Below are 18,986 nucleotides of genomic sequence, written 5' to 3'. Positions count from 1 at the left end.
ACCGCAACAAACTAATTGTAAAAATGATATATTAGTTCGTTCAACCAATCTTAAAGTCATCTCATAGAAAGAAAAAAACTGTTTCAAAAATATGGCATTTAAGTTCTATGGTGCTTTTAATAACTTCCAAATCTTTTTTTGTCAAATCACACAAAAGACACCGGCCTCAAGGGCGAGGTGGGAATTTTCTCCCAGTTCACAGCAGTGGTCTTGGGTCTTCATAACTACTAAGTGGACTTGAATTACGTTCAGAATTGTCCACGTTGCACCGTTTTTAGCCGTTCTGCTCAATTGTTTGAGAAGTTGGTGTCTCCCATTAGCCCAAAATTCGCGGGTACGCTTCATGTGTTTGACGATTTCTCCAAAACTACTGTACCAAATTGAACGGCCATTGTCTTTTTTGATGAAGCCTGAATTACTTTGTTTGCAGTGTTTAGCTGGTTTCCCAACTCGGCCTAAAAAACAAGTTACTAATGTTTAAACTTGATAAAGTTGAAGTAAACCTTAATTTTTTTGGGGCTCGCTTATTGTTTCTGACGATTTTTCTTGATCTACTCTGCCAATTTGGCCAAGCATAGTGTCGTTTTGTTGAATTTAGGTTTTTCCGGTGTTTGCTGTCTTCATTTGGTATCTAAATTGGCCTGCTCAGGACGTTAGTAAGCTGTAAATCTTAAAAAATAAAAAAATATATATATTTTAATTGTTTTTCAGTTCTGATGTAGTTTTTCTTCTTAATTGGTTATTGTTGCTAACAAATTGTGTTATTTTGGCTTTGTTTTGGTTTCTTACGTTTTTCGAAAGTTAGTTTTTGGGAAATCATCAATTTTTCATTCTTTGCGAAATCATGAAATTCTTGTTAGAGGTCTTTTTTAGCAAAACACACAAAACAACCTGGCCTTTAGGGCGAGGTGGGAATTTTTTCCCACACCTTAGAGGAGATCCTGGGTGTTCAGTAACTACAAAGTGGACTGGAATTGCTTTCAGAAGTGTCCGAGTGGCACAGTTTTTAGTCGTTTTGCATAATTTTGCGAGAATTTGGGGGTCTCCTAATAGCCCAGAAATCGGGGTTCGCTTCATGTGTTTTATGATTTCTTCGAAACTACTGTACCAAATAGTACGGGCATTGTTGCGTTTTGCTGACCCTAAATTTCCATTGCTTTCAGTGTTCATTGGTTTCTCAAGTTGCCCTAATCAAAAAGATATTAATGTTTAACTTTGGAGAAATGAAAAAAAAATTACCTATTTGAGGGCACGCTTATTGTTTCTAACAATTTTTCCTGAACTACTTTGCCAAATTGGCCAAACCGAGTCGTATTTTTTTACTGTAAGTTTATCAAATGTCTGCGGTCTTGAATTTGTGTCTAAATTGGCCTGCACAGAAAGCTATTAAGCTGTAAACCTTAAAAATTAAAAAACAAATATTTTTTAATTGTTGTTCAGTTCTGATATAGTTCTTCATCTAAATTGGTTATTGTTGCTTGCAAATTGTGTTGTTTTGGCTTTGTTTCAGTTCCTGATGTTTTCCAAAATTTAGCTTTTCGGAAATCATCAATTTTTCATTCTTTGCGAAATCAAAAAGTTCTAGTTAGAGGTCTTCTGTCTTTTTTTTATCAAAACACACAAAATAACCTGGCCTCTAGAATTTTTTCCCACTTCGCAGTGGGTGTCTTGGGTGTTCAGTAACTACTCAGTGGACTTTAATTAGGTTCTGAAGTGTCCGATTGGTACCGTTTTTAGTCGTTTTGCATAATTTTGCGAGAATTCGGGGTCTAGAAGACGGAGGTACGCTTCATGTGTTTGACGATTTCTCCAAAAGTACTGTACTAAATGGGACGACCATTTGCGCATTTTGTTGTACCTGAACTCTCCTTGTATACAGGGTTGATAGATTCTTTACGTCGGCTTAATCAGAAAACTGGAGGAAAGAACTTGTTTTTATCACATTGAGAAAGGAACTTAATGTTTTGTACTTTTTCGAATTTCTCATTGAATTTGTGGCCAAAACGAGTGATTATTGGCTTGATCTGTTGCTATTAAGACGTTCTTCTCTGAAATGGCTAGTGACAGTCCTGAAAAATATTCTTTAGAACTGTTATTCAATGATGAATGCGGAAAAACGAATCCGTACTCAAATTTTGGGCTGAGTGGTGTTTTGCTTAATTGAACAATTGTATCGTCGTGCATTGACGATGTTGTACCTAAAACGGCTCATTTTGTCTGTACCAGACCCCTTTTGCTTTTGATGAGTAGTAATTACACTGACTCGCCCTGGTCTAGAAGTTATTCAAGGACAAATTTGCGAAAAGTAGCATTTTTGGGTCATCTTGGTGTCCACCCAAGTTTCTGTACCCCACAAAACCCGAGTAACCATACATATATGGGATTGTTAGTTTCCTCAGATAGTGGGGAGTGTTTCCATATATATTTTTCATATGGTTTTATCGAGTTGAGAAGGTCAACTTTAGCCCTGTATGCGCCGAACCTCGATTTTGGCCAATCTCTTCTCAATTTTCATGTCTGAGTGGTGTTTTGCGCAATTAAACAAATTTTTCGGCTTGCGTTTTGTGTTTTCTAGACACTATTTAAGTTGTTGAAGCTAATTGTATCAAATAATCGGGTTAATTCAACAATTTTTCTTTTTTCACGATTTCATCAAATTTCTGTGGATGTTGTTTTATGTCAAAACACACAAAACATCATAACCTTCATGGTGAGGTGGGAAATTTTTTCCCACCTCACGATGAAGGTTTGCCGTGACCTAGAACTTGGAAGTGGACCAGAATTACACCCACAAATACGCCGGGAAAGCTGTTTCACGTTGTTTTACGTCGGTTCCGGAGATCTTGGGCTTCGATTTTAGCCCAAAAAATGGGGTACAGAACAGTATTTTGTTAATATCTGCTAAAGTACTGGATCAAATTAAACGGGAGTGGTCGCATTTTGTTGCCACTGAACCCCTCTTGCTTGCAGTGTTTAGTTGGTTTTCCAAATCGGCCTAATGAAAAAGTTATTAATGTTCAAATTTGAAATAGTTCGAATTTTCGGGCTATTCTGGATGACCCAATTTTCGGCACAACAAAACAGCTGATTTGCGAAATAAATGTTAGTGTTTTAGAATCCTCAGTTAGTGGGGAGTATCCCCATATATATTTTATATATTATATTATGTAGTTGAGATTGTCAATTTTGGCTCTGAACAGGTGTCACTTCGCTTTTTTGGGCATTTGGTACGGTACCGTATTATTGCTATAACTCCTCGAAGAATGTACCGATCGGGCTCATTTTTAAATATGATGCGTATCTCAAGCAGTGCTACAAACTGTACTAAGAAGGTTTATTTTTTGTTCGGCCGTTTTAGAGAAATTGGCCAGTAAACTTGACCTCGATTTTAGCCCCAGAAGCGGTTGACACCATCCGACACCACCTTGACACCACCTTTAAGCTCTGTCACAAATCGATTTAAAGCTTGTTTATTGGTTCGTTAGCTTCCTTATATTATGACAAAGCTTTCTAGCTATTATTTGTAATTTGTTTGACACATTTTCATGTCAAATTTTAGCTCTGAAGTCAGGTCACCTCGCTTTTTGGTCATTTGGTACGGTACCTTATAATTGCTATAACTCCTTAAAGAATGTACCGATTGGGCTCATTTTTTAATATGATGCGTATCTCAAGCAGTGCTACAAACTGTATTGAGGGCGTTTATTTTTGTTCCGCCGTTTCAGAGAAATTGGCCAGTAAAGTTGCCCTTGATTTTACCTCTAGAAGCGGTTGACAGCATCCGGTGACTTCTTGAAGCTTTGAATTTTATCAGTTCGGGTATGAAAATTACTGTCTTAGATTGCCTGTCTAATGTAGTTTCCGAGTATGTATACTTTATATAGCGTTTTCTGGAGTTTAGGTGTTCAATTTTAGCTCTGAAGGGGGTGTATCTCTCCTCTAGGTCCATTTGGTACGGTGCCTTATATTTGCTATAACTCCTTGAAGAATGTACCGATTGGGCTCATTTTTTAATATGAAGCGTATCTCAAGCCGTGCTACAAACTGTATTAAGGGGTTTTTTTTGTTCAGACGTTTTCGAGAAATTGGCCAGTAAACTTGGCCCCAAGTTGACCTCCTGATGAGAGAAACACTACCTTGAGTACTATATTAAACCTTGATTTGTTCGAATTGAACGGTAAATTTTAGTGTGTCAGATTGCTGTGTTAGTAGGGAGTGTGTCCATATATATTTTATGTATATCGTTCCCAAATGTTCATGATTTTTTTAGCGAAACAGCAGTCGGACCGGGTCCCATATTGGTCATCGGTACGGTACCTTAATTTTGAAATATCTCCTCGTAGAGTGAACCGATTTTGGATCTGTTTGTTGATTTGAATTCACCATGAGCCGTACTTTAATTCCTGTAAATTTCGTGTAATTTGGTTCAGCCGTTATTGAGAAATTAGTGTGTATTTTAGCGAAACGTCAGTCGTTTTGGGTCAATTTGGGACTTTGGTACCGTACTTAGTTTTGCTAATTACTCGGCGTAGAGTTAACCGATTTGGAATCTGTGTGTTAAATTCAACTCGGCTTAAGCCGTACTTTAACTCCTGTGATGGACGTATTTTTTCTTTCAGCCGTTTTTGAGAAATTGGCCCCGAAACATACGGTCGTTTTGACTTCTTAGTGACCGGTCCGTTTCACGTTTCTATTCGCAACTTTCATCAGATTTTCATTTCAGATTGATTGTAAAGTAAATTAATTCATTGCTGACGTGACAGATTACAACACGCAAGGATTGTGAAACGTGAGTTAAAACCTCGAATCTTTGAATCCTCTATTTTTATGGTTTAGCTTCGAATCCTATTTTTATGTTGAGTTGGAGTGCAAAGTGTTGCACTCAGATGATAGCAAAAAAAGTTCTTCAGTAGTTGAGCTCACACTGCAGTGTGCTGAGCACAGAATGTTCTTCGCGCTTATTTTGGCTTTGTACTATAAAAAAAATGTGAAGGAACGAACCAATACTCGTGCTGTCGTGCTCGGTCTGGTGTAGTGGTAGCAGTTTCATAAAAAGTGATTTTCAATGTAGTCAAGGACTTCTTCAAATGAATTGAGGGTCTAAGGAGGAGTGTCACTGTCCAAGTACAGTGTGAGGGGCAAAGGATTTTTGACCTAGGTGGTATACGAAAAAAGTACTCTATACGTTGTCAAATTTCGCGCTCAAAAACTAGCTATATGGTGTTTCAACATAAATCGCTTCTGAACCTAGTCAAGGACTTATTCAAATGAATTGAGGGTCTGAGGAGGAGTGTCACTGTCCGAGTACAGTCTGAGGGGCAAAGAATTTTTGACCCAGGTGGTATACGAAAAAAGTACTCTATACGTTGTCAAATTTCGCGCTCAAAAACTTGCTATATGGTGTTTCAACATAAATCGCTTTTGAACCTAGTCAAGGACTTATTCAAATGAATTGAGGGTCTAAGGAGCAGTGTCACTGTCCGAGTACAGTCTGAGGGTCAAAGAATTTTTGATCAGGTGGTATACGAAAAAAGTACTCTATACGTTGTCAAATTTCGCGCTCAAAAACTAGCTATATGGTGTTTCAACATAAATCGCTTTCGAACCTAGTCAAGGACTTATTCAAATGAATTGAGCGTCTAAGGAGGAGTGTCACTGTCCGAGTACAGTTTGAGGGGCAAAGAATTTTTGACCTAGGTGGTATACGAAAAAGTACTCTATACGTTGTCAAATTTCGCGCTCAAAAACTAGCTATTTGGTGTTTCAACATAAATCGCTTTTGAAACTAGTCAAGGACTTATTCAAATGAAATGAGGGTCTAAGGAGGAATGTCACTGTCCGAGTACAGTCTGAGGGGCAAAGAATTTTTGACCCAGGTGGTATACGAAAAAAGTACTCTATACGTTGTCAAATTTCGCGCTCAAAAACTAGCTATATGGTGTTTCAACATAAATCGCTTTTGAACCTAGTCAAAGACTTATTCAAATGAATTGAGGGTCTAAGGAGGAGTGTCACTGCCCGAGTACAGTCTGAGGGGCAAAGAATTTTTGACCTAGGTGGTATACGAAAAAAGTACTCCATACGTTGTCAAATTTCGCGCTCAAAAACTAGCTATATGGTGTTTCAACATAAATCGCTTTTGAACCTAGTCGAGGACTTATTCAAATGAATTGATGGTCTAAGGAGGAGTGTCACTGTCCGAGTACAGTCTGAGGGGCAAAGAATTTTTGACCTAGGTGATATACGAAAAAAGTACTCTACGTTGTCAAATTTCGCGCTCAAAAACTAGCTATATGGTGTTTCAACATAAATCGCTTTTGAACCTAGTCAAGGACTTACTCAAATGAATTGAGGGTCTAAGGAGGAGTGTCACTGTCCGAGTACAGTCTGAGGGGTAAAGAATTTTTGACCTAGGTGGTATACGAAAAAAGTACTCTATACGTTGTCAAATTTCGCGCGCAAAAACTAGCTATATGGTGTTTCAACATAAATCGCTTTTGAACCTAGTCAAGGACTTATTCAAATGAATTGAGGGTCTACGGAGGAGTGTCACTGTCCGAGTACAGTGTCAGGGGCAAAGAATTTTTGACCTAGGTGGTATACGAAAAAAGTACTCTATACGTTGTCAAATTTCGCGCTCAAAAACTAGCTATATGGTGTTTCAATATAAATCGCTTTTGAACCTAGTCAAGGACTTATTCAAATGAATTGAGGGTCTAAGGAGGAGTGTCACTGTCCGAGTACAGTCTGAGAGGCAAAGAATTTTTGACCTAGGTGGTATACGAAAAAAGTACTCTATACGTTGTCAAATTTCGCGCTCAAAAACTAGCTATATGGTGTTTCAACATAAGTCGCTTTTGAACCTAGTCAAGGACTTATTCAAATGAATTAAGGGTCTAAGGAGGAGTGTCACTGTCCGAGTACAGTCTGAGGGGCAAAGAATTTTTGACCTAGGTGGTATACGAAAAAAGTACTCTATACGTTGTCAAATTTCGCGCTCGAAAACTAGCTATATGGTGTTTCAACATAAATCGCTTTTGAACCTAGTCAAGGACTTATTCAAATGAATTGAGGGTCGAAGGAGGAGTGTCACTGTCCGAGTACAGTCTGAGGGGCAAAGAATTTTTGACCTAGGTGGTATACGAAAAAAGTACTCTATACGTTGTCAAATTTCGCGCTCAAAAACTAGCTATATGGTGTTTCAACATAAATCGCTTTTGAACCTAGTCGAGGACTTATTCAAATGAATTGATGGTCTAAGGAGGAGTGTCACTGTCCGAGTACAGTCTGAGGGGCAAAGAATTTTTGACCTAGGTGATATACGAAAAAAGTACTCTACGTTGTCAAATTTCGCGCTCAAAAACTAGCTATATGGTGTTTCAACATAAATCGCTTTTGAACCTAGTCAAGGACTTACTCAAATGAATTGAGGGTCTAAGGAGGAGTGTCACTGTCCGAGTACAGTCTGAGGGGTAAAGAATTTTTGACCTAGGTGGTATACGAAAAAAGTACTCTATACGTTGTCAAATTTCGCGCGCAAAAACTAGCTATATGGTGTTTCAACATAAATCGCTTTTGAACCTAGTCAAGGACTTATTCAAATGAATTGAGGGTCTACGGAGGAGTGTCACTGTCCGAGTACAGTGTGAGGGGCAAAGAATTTTTGACCTAGGTGGTATACGAAAAAAGTACTCTATACGTTGTCAAATTTCGCGCTCAAAAACTAGCTATATGGTGTTTCAACATAAATCGCTTTTGAACCTAGTCAAGGACTTATTCAAATGAATTGAGGGTCTAAGGAGGAGTGTCACTGTCCGAGTACAGTCTGAGAGGCAAAGAATTTTTGACCTAGGTGGTATACGAAAAAAGTACTCTATACGTTGTCAAATTTCGCGCTCAAAAACTAGCTATATGGTGTTTCAACATAAGTCGCTTTTGAACCTAGTCAAGGACTTATTCAAATGAATTAAGGGTCTAAGGAGGAGTGTCACTGTCCGAGTACAGTCTGAGGGGCAAAGAATTTTTGACCTAGGTGGTATACGAAAAAAGTACTCTATACGTTGTCAAATTTCGCGCTCAAAAACTAGCCATATGGTGTTTCAACATAAATCGCTTTTGAACCTAGTCAAGGACCTATTTAAATGAATTGAGGGTCGAAGGAGGAGTGTCACTGTCCGAGTACAGTCTGAGGGGCAAAGAATTTTTGACCTAGGTGGTATACGAAAAAAGTACTCTATACGTTGTCAAATTTCGCGCTCAAAAACTAGCTATATGGTGTTTCAACATAAATCGCTTTTGAACCTAGTCAAGGACTTATTCAAATGAATTGAGGGTCTAAGGAGGAGTGTCACTGTCCGAGTACAGTATGAGGGGCAAAGAATTTTTGACCTAGGTGGTATACGAAAAAAGTACTCTATACGTTGTCAAATTTCGCGCTCAAAAACTAGCTATATGGTGTTTCAACATAAATCGCTTTTGAACCTAGTCAAGGACTTATTCAAATGAATTGAGGGTCTAAGGAGGAGTGTCACTGTCCGAGTACAGTATGAGGGGCAAAGAATTTTTGACCTAGCTGGTATACGAAAAAAGTACTCTATACGTTGTCAAATTTCGCGCTCAAAAACTAGCTATATGGTGTTTCAACATAAATCGCTTTTGAACCTAGTCAAGGACTTATTCAAATGAATTGAGGGTCTAAGGAGGAGTGTCACTGTCCGAGTACAGTCTGAGAGGCAAAGAATTTTTGACCTAGGTGGTATACGAAAAAAGTACTCTATACGTTGTCAAATTTCGCGCTCAAAAACTAGCTATATGGTGTTTCAACATAAGTCGCTTTTGAACCTAGTCAAGGACTTATTCAAATGAATTGAGGGTCTAAGGAGGAGTGTCACCGTCCGATTACAGTCTGAGGGGCAAAGAATTTTTGACCTAGGTGGTATACGAAAAAAGTACTCTATACGTTGTCAAATTTCGCGCTCAAAAACTAGCTATATGGTGTTTCAACATAAATCGCTTTTGAACCTAGTCAAGGACTTATTCAAATGAATTGAGGGTCTAAGGAGGAGTGTCACTGTCCGAGTACAGTCTGAGGGGCAAAGAATTTTTGACCTAGGTGGTATACGAAAAAAGTACTCTATACGTTGTCAAATTTCGCGCTCAAAAACTAGCTATATGGTGTTTCAACATAAATCGCTTTTGAACCTAGTCAAGGACTTATTCAAATGAATTGAGGGTCTAAAGAGGAGTGTCACTGTCCGAGTACAGTCTAAGGGGCAAAAAGTTTTTGACCTAGGTGGTATACGAAAAAAGTACTCTATACGTTGTCAAATTTCGCGCTCAAAAACTAGCTATATGGTGTTTCAACATAAATCGCTTTTGAACCTAGTCAAGGACTTATTCAAATGAATTGAGGGTCTAAGGAGGAGTGTCACTGTCCGAGTACAGTCTGAGGGGCAAAGAATTTTTGACCTAGGTGGTATACGAAAAAAGTACTCTATACGTTGTCAAATTTCGCGCTCAAAAACTAGCTATATGGTGTTTCAACATAAATCGCTTTTGAACCTAGTCAAAGACTTATTCAAATGAATTGAGGGTCTAAGGAGGAGTGTCACTGTCCGAGTACAGTCCGAGGGGCAAAGAATTTTTGACCTAGGTGGTATACGAAAAAAGTACTCTATACGTTGTCAAATTTCGCGCTCAAAAACTAGCTATATGGTGTTTCAACACAAATCGCTTTTGAACCTAGTCAAGGACTTATTCAAATGAATTGAGGGTCTAAGGAGGAGTGTCACTGTCCGATTACAGTCTGAGGGGCAAAGAATTTTTGACCTAGGTGGTATACGAAAAAAGTACTCTATACGTTGTCAAATTTCGCGCTCAAAAACTAGCTATATGGTGTTTCAACACAAATCGCTTTTGAACCTAGTCAAGGACTTATTCAAATGAATTGAGGGTCTAAGGAGGAGTGTCACTGTCCGAGTACAGTCTGAGGGGCAAAGAATTTTTGACCTAGGTGATATACGAAAAAAGTACTCTATACGTTGTCAAATTTCGCGCTCAAAAACTAGCTATATGGTGTTTCAACATATATCGCTTTTGAACCTAGTCAAGGACTTACTCAAATGAATTGAGGGTCTAAGGAGGAGTGTCACTGTCCGATTACAGTCTGAGGGGCAAAGAATTTTTGACCTAGGTGGTATACGAAAAAAGTACTCTATACGTTGTCAAATTTCGCGCTCAAAAACTAGCTATATGGTGTTTCAACATAAATCGCTTTTGAACCTAGTCAAGGACTTATTCAAATGAATTGAGGGTCTAAGGAGGAGTGTCACTGTCCAAGAACAGTCTGAGGGGCATAGAATTTTTGACCTAGGTGGTATACGAAAAAAGTACTCTATACGTTGTCAAATTTCGCGCTCAAAAACTAGCTATATGGTGTTTCAACATAAATCGCTTTTGAACCTAGTCAAGGACTTATTCAAATGAATTGAGGGTCTAAGGAGGAGTGTCACTGTCCGAGTACAGTCTGCGGGGCAAAGAATTTTTGACCTAGGTGGTATACGAAAAAAGTACTCTATACGTTGTCAAATTTCGCGCTCAAAAACTAGCTATATGGTGTTTCAACATAAATCGTTGAACCTAGTCAAGGACTTATTCAAATGAATTGAGGGTCTAAGGAGGAGTGTCACTGTCCGAGTACAGTCTGAGGGGCAAAGAATTTTTGACCTAGGTGATATACGAAAAAAGTACTCTATACGTTGTCAAATTTCGCGCTCAAAAACTAGCTATATGGTGTTTCAACAAAAATCGCTTTTGAACCTAGTCAAGGACTTACTCAAATGAATTGAGGGTCTAAGGAGGAGTGTCACTGTCCGATTACAGTCTGAGGGGCAAAGAATTTTTGACCTAGGTGGTATACGAAAAAAGTACTCTATACGTTGTCAAATTTCGCGCTCAAAAACTAGCTATATGGTGTTTCAACATAAATCGCTTTTGAACCTAGTCAAGGACTTACTCAAATGAATTGAGGGTCTAAGGAGGAGTGTCACTGTCCGAGTACAGTCTGAGGGGTAAAGAATTTTTGACCTAGGTGGTATACGAAAAAAGTACTCTATACGTTGTCAAATTTCGCGCGCAAAAACTAGCTATATGGTATTTCAACATAAATCGCTTTTGAACCTAGTCAAGGACTTATTCAAATGAATTGAGGGTCTACGGAGGAGTGTCACTGTCCGAGTACAGTGTGAGGGGCAAAGAATTTTTGACCTAGGTGGTATACGAAAAAAGTACTCTATACGTTGTCAAATTTCGCGCTCAAAAACTAGCTATATGGTGTTTCAACATAAATCGTTGAACCTAGTCAAGGACTTATTCAAATGAATTGAGGGTCTAAGGAGGAGTGTCACTGTCCGAGTACAGTCTGAGGGGCAAAGAATTTTTGACCTAGGTGATATACGAAAAAAGTACTCTATACGTTGTCAAATTTCGCGCTCAAAAACTAGCTATATGGTGTTTCAACAAAAATCGCTTTTGAACCTAGTCAAGGACTTACTCAAATGAATTGAGGGTCTAAGGAGGAGTGTCACTGTCCGATTACAGTCTGAGGGGCAAAGAATTTTTGACCTAGGTGGTATACGAAAAAAGTACTCTATACGTTGTCAAATTTCGCGCTCAAAAACTAGCTATATGGTGTTTCAACATAAATCGTTGAACCTAGTCAAGGACTTATTCAAATGAATTGAGGGTCTAAGGAGGAGTGTCACTGTCCGAGTACAGTCTGAGGGGCAAAGAATTTTTGACCTAGGTGATATACGAAAAAAGTACTCTATACGTTGTCAAATTTCGCGCTCAAAAACTAGCTATATGGTGTTTCAACAAAAATCGCTTTTGAACCTAGTCAAGGACTTACTCAAATGAATTGAGGGTCTAAGGAGGAGTGTCACTGTCCGATTACAGTCTGAGGGGCAAAGAATTTTTGACCTAGGTGGTATACGAAAAAAGTACTCTATACGTTGTCAAATTTCGCGCTCAAAAACTAGCTATATGGTGTTTCAACATAAATCGCTTTTGAACCTAGTCAAGGACTTATTCAAATGAATTGAGGGTCTACGGAGGAGTGTCACTGTCCGAGTACAGTGTGAGGGGCAAAGAATTTTTGACCTAGGTGGTATACGAAAAAAGTACTCTATACGTTGTCAAATTTCGCGCTCAAAAACTAGCTATATGGTGTTTCAACATAAATCGTTGAACCTAGTCAAGGACTTATTCAAATGAATTGAGGGTCTAAGGAGGAGTGTCACTGTCCGAGTACAGTCTGAGGGGCAAAGAATTTTTGACCTAGGTGATATACGAAAAAAGTACTCTATACGTTGTCAAATTTCGCGCTCAAAAACTAGCTATATGGTGTTTCAACAAAAATCGCTTTTGAACCTAGTCAAGGACTTATTCAAATGAATTGAGGGTCTAAGGAGGAGTGTCACTGTCCGAGTACAGTCTGAGGGGCAAAGAATTTTTGACCTAGGTGATATACGAAAAAAGTACTCTATACGTTGTCAAATTTCGCGCTCAAAAACTAGCTATATGGTGTTTCAACAAAAATCGCTTTTGAACCTAGTCAAGGACTTACTCAAATGAATTGAGGGTCTAAGGAGGAGTGTCACTGTCCGATTACAGTCTGAGGGGCAAAGAATTTTTGACCTAGGTGGTATACGAAAAAAGTACTCTATACGTTGTCAAATTTCGCGCTCAAAAACTAGCTATATGGTGTTTCAACATAAATCGCTTTTGAACCTAGTCAAGGACTTATTCAAATGAATTGAGGGTCTAAGGAGGAGTGTCACTGTCCGAGTACAGTCTGCGGGGCAAAGAATTTTTGACCTAGGTGGTATACGAAAAAAGTACTCTATACGTTGTCAAATTTCGCGCTCAAAAACTAGCTATATGGTGTTTCAACATAAATCGTTGAACCTAGTCAAGGACTTATTCAAATGAATTGAGGGTCTAAGGAGGAGTGTCACTGTCCGAGTACAGTCTGAGGGGCAAAGAATTTTTGACCTAGGTGATATACGAAAAAAGTACTCTATACGTTGTCAAATTTCGCGCTCAAAAACTAGCTATATGGTGTTTCAACAAAAATCGCTTTTGAACCTAGTCAAGGACTTACTCAAATGAATTGAGGGTCTAAGGAGGAGTGTCACTGTCCGATTACAGTCTGAGGGGCAAAGAATTTTTGACCTAGGTGGTATACGAAAAAAGTACTCTATACGTTGTCAAATTTCGCGCTCAAAAACTAGCTATATGGTGTTTCAACATAAATCGCTTTTGAACCTAGTCAAGGACTTATTCAAATGAATTGAGGGTCTAAGGAGGAGTGTCACTGTCCAAGTACAGTCTGAGGGGCAAAGAATTTTTGACCTAGGTGGTATACGAAAAAAGTACTCTATACGTTGTCAAATTTCGCGCTCAAAAACTAGCTATATGGTGTTTCAACATAAATCGCTTTTGAACCTAGTCAAGGACTTATTCAAATGAATTGAGGGTCTAAGGAGGAGTGTCACTGTCCGAGTACAGTCTGAGGGGCAAAGAATTTTTGACCTAGGTGGTATACGAAAAAAGTACTCTATACGTTGTCAAATTTCGCGCTCAAAAACTAGCTAAATGGTGTTTCAACATAAATCGCTTTTGAACCTAGTCAAGGACTTATTCAAATGAATTGAGGGTCTAAGGAGGAGTGTCACTGTCCGATTACAGTCTGAGGGGCAAAGAATTTTTGACCTAGGTGGTATACGAAAAAAGTACTCTATACGTTGTCAAATTTCGCGCTCAAAAACTAGCTATATGGTGTTTCAACATAAATAGCTTTTGAACCTAGTCAAGGACTTATTCAAATGAATTGAGGGTCTAAGGAGGAGTGTCACTGTCCAAGTACAGTCTGAGGGGCAAAGAATTTTTGACCTAGGTGGTATACGAAAAAAGTACTCTATACGTTGTCAAATTTCGCGCTCAAAAACTAGCTATATGGTGTTTCAACATAAATCGCTTTTGAACCTAGTCAAGGACTTATTCAAATGAATTGAGGGTCTAAGGAGGAGTGTCACTGTCCGAGTACAGTCTGAGGGGCAAAGAATTTTTGACCTAGGTGGTATACGAAAAAAGTACTCTATACGTTGTCAAATTTCGCGCTCAAAAACTAGCTATATGGTGTTTCAACATAAATCGCTTTTGAACCTAGTCAAGGACTTATTCAAATGAATTGAGGGTCTAAGGAGGAGTGTCACTGTCCGATTACAGTCTGAGGGGCAAAGAATTTTTGACCTAGGTGGTATACGAAAAAAGTACTCTATACGTTGTCAAATTTCGCGCTCAAAAACTAGCTATATGGTGTTTCAACACAAATCGCTTTTGAACCTAGTCAAGGACTTATTCAAATGAATTGAGGGTCTAAGGAGGAGTGTCACTGTCCGAGTACAGTCTGAGGGGCAAAGAATTTTTGACCTAGGTGATATACGAAAAAAGTACTCTATACGTTGTCAAATTTCGCGCTCAAAAACTAGCTATATGGTGTTTCAACATATATCGCTTTTGAACCTAGTCAAGGACTTACTCAAATGAATTGAGGGTCTAAGGAGGAGTGTCACTGTCCGATTACAGTCTGAGGGGCAAAGAATTTTTGACCTAGGTGGTATACGAAAAAAGTACTCTATACGTTGTCAAATTTCGCGCTCAAAAACTAGCTATATGGTGTTTCAACATAAATCGCTTTTGAACCTAGTCAAGGACTTATTCAAATGAATTGAGGGTCTAAGGAGGAGTGTCACTGTCCAAGTACAGTCTGAGGGGCATAGAATTTTTGACCTAGGTGGTATACGAAAAAAGTACTCTATACGTTGTCAAATTTCGCGCTCAAAAACTAGCTATATGGTGTTTCAACATAAATCGCTTTTGAACCTAGTCAAGGACTTATTCAAATGAATTGAGGGTCTAAGGAGGAGTGTCACTGTCCGAGTACAGTCTGCGGGGCAAAGAATTTTTGACCTAGGTGGTATACGAAAAAAGTACTCTATACGTTGTCAAATTTCGCGCTCAAAAACTAGCTATATGGTGTTTCAACATAAATCGTTGAACCTAGTCAAGGACTTATTCAAATGAATTGAGGGTCTAAGGAGGAGTGTCACTGTCCGAGTACAGTCTGAGGGGCAAAGAATTTTTGACCTAGGTGATATACGAAAAAAGTACTCTATACGTTGTCAAATTTCGCGCTCAAAAACTAGCTATATGGTGTTTCAACAAAAATCGCTTTTGAACCTAGTCAAGGACTTACTCAAATGAATTGAGGGTCTAAGGAGGAGTGTCACTGTCCGATTACAGTCTGAGGGGCAAAGAATTTTTGACCTAGGTGGTATACGAAAAAAGTACTCTATACGTTGTCAAATTTCGCGCTCAAAAACTAGCTATATGGTGTTTCAACATAAATCGCTTTTGAACCTAGTCAAGGACTTATTCAAATGAATTGAGGGTCTAAGGAGGAGTGTCACTGTCCAAGTACAGTCTGAGGGGCAAAGAATTTTTGACCTAGGTGGTATACGAAAAAAGTACTCTATACGTTGTCAAATTTCGCGCTCAAAAACTAGCTATATGGTGTTTCAACATAAATCGCTTTTGAACCTAGTCAAGGACTTATTCAAATGAATTGAGGGTCTAAGGAGGAGTGTCACTGTCCGAGTACAGTCTGAGGGGCAAAGAATTTTTGACCTAGGTGGTATACGAAAAAAGTACTCTATACGTTGTCAAATTTCGCGCTCAAAAACTAGCTAAATGGTGTTTCAACATAAATCGCTTTTGAACCTAGTCAAGGACTTATTCAAATGAATTGAGGGTCTAAGGAGGAGTGTCACTGTCCGATTACAGTCTGAGGGGCAAAGAATTTTTGACCTAGGTGGTATACGAAAAAAGTACTCTATACGTTGTCAAATTTCGCGCTCAAAAACTAGCTATATGGTGTTTCAACATAAATCGCTTTTGAACCTAGTCAAGGACTTATTCAAATGAATTGAGGGTCTAAGGAGGAGTGTCACTGTCCGATTACAGTCTGAGGGGCAAAGAATTTTTGACCTAGGTGGTATACGAAAAAAGTACTCTATACGTTGTCAAATTTCGCGCTCAAAAACTAGCTATATGGTGTTTCAACATAAATCGCTTTTGAACCTAGTCAAGGACTTATTCAAATGAATTGAGGGTCTAAGGAGGAGTGTCACTGTCCAAGTACAGTCTGAGGGGCAAAGAATTTTTGACCTAGGTGGTATACGAAAAAAGTACTCTATACGTTGTCAAATTTCGCGCTCAAAAACTAGCTATATGGTGTTTCAACATAAATCGCTTTTGAACCTAGTCAAGGACTTATTCAAATGAATTGAGGGTCTAAGGAGGAGTGTCACTGTCCGAGTACAGTCTGAGGGGCAAAGAATTTTTGACCTAGATGGTATACAAAAAAAGTACTCTATACGTTGTCAAATTTCGCGCTCAAAAACTAGCTATATGGTGTTTCAACATAAATCGCTTTTGAACCTAGTCAAGGGCTTATTCAAATGAATTGAGGGTCTAAGGAGGAGTGTCACTGTCCAAGTACAGTCTGAGGGGCAAAGAATTTTTGACCTAGGTGGTATACGAAAAAAGTACTCTATACGTTGTCAAATTTCGCGCTCAAAAACTAGCTATATGGTGTTTCAACATAAATCGCTTTTGAACCTAGTCAAGGACTTATTCAAATGAATTGAGGGTCTAAGGAGGAGTGTCACTGTCCGAGTACAGTCTGAGGGGCAAAGAATTTTTGACCTAGATGGTATACAAAAAAAGTACTCTATACGTTGTCAAATTTCGCGCTCAAAAACTAGCTATATGGTGTTTCAACATAAATCGCTTTTGAACCTAGTCAAGGACTTATTCAAATGAATTGAGGGTCTAAGGAGGAGTGTCACTGTCCAAGTACAGTCTGAGGGGCAAAGAATTTTTGACCTAGGTGGTATACGAAAAAAATACTCTATACGTTGTCAAATTTCGCGCTCAAAAACTAGCTATATGGTGTTTCAACATAAATCGCTTTTGAACCTAGTCAAGGACTTATTCAAATGAATTGAGGGTCTAAGGAGGAGTGTCACTGTCCGAGTACAGTCTGAGGGGCAAAGAATTTTTGACCTAGGTGGTATACGAAAAAAGTACTCTATACGTTGTCAAATTTCGCGCTCAAAAACTAGCTATATGGTGTTTCAACATAAATCGCTTTTGAACCTAGTCAAGGACTTACTCAAATGAATTGAGGGTCTAAGGAGGAGTGTCACCGTCCGATTACAGTCTGAGGGGCAAAGAATTTTTGACCTAGGTGGTATACGAAAAAAAGTACTCTATACGTTGTCAAATTTCGCGCTCAAAAACTAGCTATATGGTGTTTCAACACAAATCGCTTTTGAACCTAGTCAAGGACTAATTCAAATGAATTGAGGGTCTAAGGAGGAGTGTCACTGTCCGAGTACAGTCTGAGGGGCAAAGAATTTTTGACCTAGGTGATATACGAAAAAAGTACTCTATACGTTGTCAAATTTCGCGCTCAAAAACTAGCTATATGGTGTTTCAACATAAATCGCTTTTGAACCTAGTCAAGGACTTACTCAAATGAACTGAGGGTCAAAGGAGGAGTGTCACTGTCCGAGTACAGTCTGAGGGGCAAAGAATTTTTGACCTAGGTGGTATACGAAAAAAGTACTCTATACGTTGTCAAAATTCGCGCTCAAAAACTAGCTATATGGTGTTTCAACATAAATCGCTTTTGAACCTAGTCAAGGACTCATTCAAATGAATTGAGGGTCTAAGGAGGAGTGTCACTGTCCGAGTACAGTCTGAGGGGCAAAGAATTTTTGACCTAGGTGGTATACGAAAAAAGTACTCTATACGTTGTCAAATTTCGCGCTCAAAAACTAGCTATATGATGTTTCAACATAAATCGCTTTTGAACCTAGTCAAGGACTTATTCAAATGAATAGAGGGTCTAAGGAGGAGTGTCACTGTCCGAGTACAGTCTGAGGGGCAAAGAATTTTTGACCTAGGTGGTATACGAAAAAAGTACTCTATACGTTGTCAAATTTCGCGCTCAAAAACTAGCTATATGGTGTTTCAACATAAATCGCTTTTGAAACTAGTCAAGGACTTATTCAAATGAATTGAGGGTCTAAGGAGGAGTGTCACTGTCCGAGTACAGTCTGAGGGGCAAAGAATTTTTGACCTAGGTGTATACGAAAAAAGTACTCTATACGTTGTCAAATTTCGCGCTCAAAAACTAGCTATATGGTGTTTCAACATAAATCGCTTTTGAACCTAGTCAAGGACTTATTCAAATGAATTGAGGGTCTAAGGAGGAGTGTCACTGTCCGAGTACAGTCTGAGGGGCAAAGAGTTTTTGACCTAGGTGGTATACGAAAAAAGTACTCTATACGTTGTCAAATTTCGCGCTCAAAAACTAGCTATATGGTGTTTCAACATAAATCGCTTTTGAACCTAGTCAAGGACTTATTCAAATGAATTGAGGGTCTAAGGAGGAGTGTCACTGTCCGAGTACAGTCTGAGGGGCAACGAATTTTTGACCTAGGTGGTATACGAAAAAAGTACTCTATACGTTGTCAAATTTCGCGCTCAAAAACTAGCTATATGGTGTTTCAACATAAATCGCTTTTGAACCTAGTCAAGGACTTATTCAAATGAATTGAGGGTCTAAGGAGGAGTGTCACTGTCCGAGTACAGTCTGAGGGGCAAAGAATTTTTGACCTAGGTGTATACGAAAAAAGTACTCTATACGTTGTCAAATTTCGCGCTCAAAAACTAGCTATATGGTGTTTCAACATAAATCGCTTTTGAACCTAGTCAAGGACTTATTCAAATGAATTGAGGGTCTAAGGAGGAGTGTCACTGTCCGAGTACAGTCTGAGGGGCAAAGAGTTTTT

Source organism: Convolutriloba macropyga, chromosome 12, assembly GCF_964194025.1.
Source record: "Convolutriloba macropyga chromosome 12, txConMacr16.3, whole genome shotgun sequence".
Classification (NCBI taxonomy): domain Eukaryota; kingdom Metazoa; phylum Xenacoelomorpha; order Acoela; family Convolutidae; genus Convolutriloba; species Convolutriloba macropyga.
Note: the sequence above shows the minus strand (reverse complement) of the source record.